Source organism: Vombatus ursinus, unplaced genomic scaffold, assembly GCF_900497805.2.
Source record: "Vombatus ursinus unplaced genomic scaffold, bare-nosed wombat genome assembly UNPS02014778.1, whole genome shotgun sequence".
Taxonomy (NCBI): domain Eukaryota; kingdom Metazoa; phylum Chordata; class Mammalia; order Diprotodontia; family Vombatidae; genus Vombatus; species Vombatus ursinus.
In genome coordinates, this window is record NW_020954556.1 from 58,211,257 (window position 1) to 58,214,207 (window position 2,951).

Here is a 2,951-nt window from a genome sequence, read left to right on the forward strand (position 1 = left end):
TAAGAGACAGAGGTGAGGAGGGAGGGCATCCTAGGCATAGGGCATGACTAATACAAAGGCTGGGATGGAACATGGTGTGTATGAGGAACAATAAAAAGACCAATATGACTAGATCTTAGTGTACATGAATGACTCTGCAACTTAGTACTTATATGACCTTGGATAAGTCAATTTACTATTTGGGCCTCAGTTTCCCAACCTGCCAAATGAAGGGATTGATCTAGATGATGTCTAAAGTCCCTCCAGGTTTAGATCTATGGTCCTATGATCTCTTATATTCCTATCAGGGAAAGAATATCCCTGCCATTTCCGGATCTCAAAGAGACCCCTCAAAATAGTGGTAAGAGGTTTCCATTACACTATGACAAGACCAGAGAATAATTTAAGGCATGAAATTAGGATCCTGGGTACTCTGGGGAGGCTTAGCTTGTGGGTCACATCAAGGTCTCTTTCAGCTCCAGGAAATTCCTTAAATGGGGCTTGGAAAGCATTTGCCAGGAACAGGAACAAAGCAGCTTTAAAAAAAAGTCTGTGCCCTGAGTCTCAACCTCTGGCAAATTCACTAATTTGTTAAACAAATATTTATTGAGCATCCACTATGTGCACGGCATTGAGCTGTAAAAACAAACTCAAAATAGCGGCAGGAACACAGTCACTCAGAGTTAATTACCTATTTTGCATCCAGCTAGTCTTTAGTTCTGTGTCTTTCCTAACACCAAAAGAGAGCAAGAGTCCTTCTGCACCACCAATTTTCTTTCTACTACAATTGGACTTGCATCTGTGTTCTTTACTGGACCTAGACAGATGAACCCAACTGTTTGTCTATTAGAAGTACTTTCCCACCCCAGGCAGATGGTAATTAGGAAGACTTTAAATCCCAGAGGTCCTACTTTCCCCCAGAGAGAGCATGATGGAAAATTGACAATGGTTATTCTAGGGACTCTGACTATAATATTTCAAAGATATTTGATATCATTGGCATGGGTGCTCCTCTATCATGGAAGATCCTAACTCCTCTTGGGCTTGCAGATGAAGCAGAAACTAAAAAAAAAAAAAACCTACTTTAGAGGGAAATTTTCTGGTGAAGACTTCCTCCACATTCAGCTAATCTGGCACTAAAAGGACACACAATGGGTCACCACTGGTGGTTTTGAAGTCTTTTCCAGTTTTTGTGGAACCTGCCAGAGCTCATACTCTTCCCTCAAGGAGCTTATATTCCAATAGGAAAAATGACACATATGGGGGAGAACAGGCCAAGCAGGAGTATCCGAGGCTGGAAAGTCACAGAGACGTGAGTAGAGCCAGAAGATAATTCACTAACATGTCTTTTTTAGAAAAAATAATGTTGATTTGATTAATATTCCCAGAGCTAGAAGTGGAAAGCATAGAAGAAGGGGAAGGGTACAAGTAAATCTACAAGGCATGAAATGAAAGCTGGAGAGTAGCTGGCTGGGTCTGCCACGAAGAGCTGTCACCAATCAGGATGCCAGGGTCATAGGGTAGCAGCTAGAGTGCCAAGTCAGAGGCTGAGGTTGGAAGGCAGCAGCATGGCCTGAAGATGGCCAGAGAGCAATGTGTTGAGTATAGGCACCTTGAAATGAGTCATTAACTATGATAAAAGGTAATTTGAGGTGAAGAAAGCAAAGTACTATGGAGGTGCCAACTGGTGGGAAGAAAAACAGAAATTGGCTTTCAATGTTAACTTCATCTACCAAGAAAAAATTGATTCTCCAAGGATGTGTTTTTGAACACTGGCTCTGGAATCAGAAGACTAAAGTGGGGAATGAGAACTCATATAACTCTATAATCCTATACCCTCAACAACAACAAAAAAAAAAAAAGAAAAAGAAAAGATGATTAATTTGAAGATATTCTAAGATTCCTCACAACACTATGAAGTAGGTAGTGCAAGTATTATTTTCCCCATTTTATAGATGATAAAACTGAGGTTCAGAGAGTTAAATGACTTGCCCAGGATCACACAGCTGAAATTGGATCTCCAGTTTCAGGTCTAATGATCTTTCTATGACACTACCTTGTTCCAGTCAGATTGGGCACTGGCAAGTATCCAAGGGTCACCAAACAGGGAATGTCCTTACTCTTCGGTGCTTTTTAGTCCCATGCCACCGTTGTGGATTTTTAGGGAAGTAGCAGACTCCTAGCATGCCCAGCAGGGTAGGCCTATGGGTTAGCCAAAGCAGAAGGTATTTAGATAAATAAGAAATGGCTTAAAGAGAAGTCTACACTTCTAGGGGCATAAGGATAACAGCAGCTGCTAAGCTTCATTCCTCCCCAAATCCAGTTGACACCTTCAAGTGAGATCACAGAGGAGATCCTGATCCTGGACCTTTCCCTGTCCCCACCTCCACCAGTAGCCTGACCTCATGTGGGATTTTCCCAGTCTTCTAGACACTGGGGGTCGGGGGGGTGGGGTTAATGTTAGGAAAGGGCTAAGTGGGGAAGTACTTTATTTTTAGAATTACATATGTAAAGCTAAGTCAAAATGACACCATTTATTACTGAAGACTAAAGTTTTTGGTAAAGAGTTGATAGAAAACCATGGTAAATACAATTGGGTCAGGAAAAGACACTGTAGAGTTAAGTCAAGGGTTGCCCACTCTTGAGGCATACCCTCTCTCCTGTTCCCCTGCACATCCCTTTCTACCATTTTCTCTTGTGAAGCACCATTAACAGATAGATAACATCATCCAAATATCACAGGTAAATCCAACCAGATGATATTTAGTAAGGATAAATGAAAAATTCTACATTTAGTTATTTGGGATTGAATTATTTGAGATTGAAATGGATGGCAACCATTTATGGCGAGTCTTAAACATTAGCTATATAATCATGGACAAGTCACTTTAACTTCTTCGCCTGTTTCTATATCTGTAAAATGGATATAATAATAATTCTGTTATCTGTCTCACAGGCTTGCAAACCTTAAA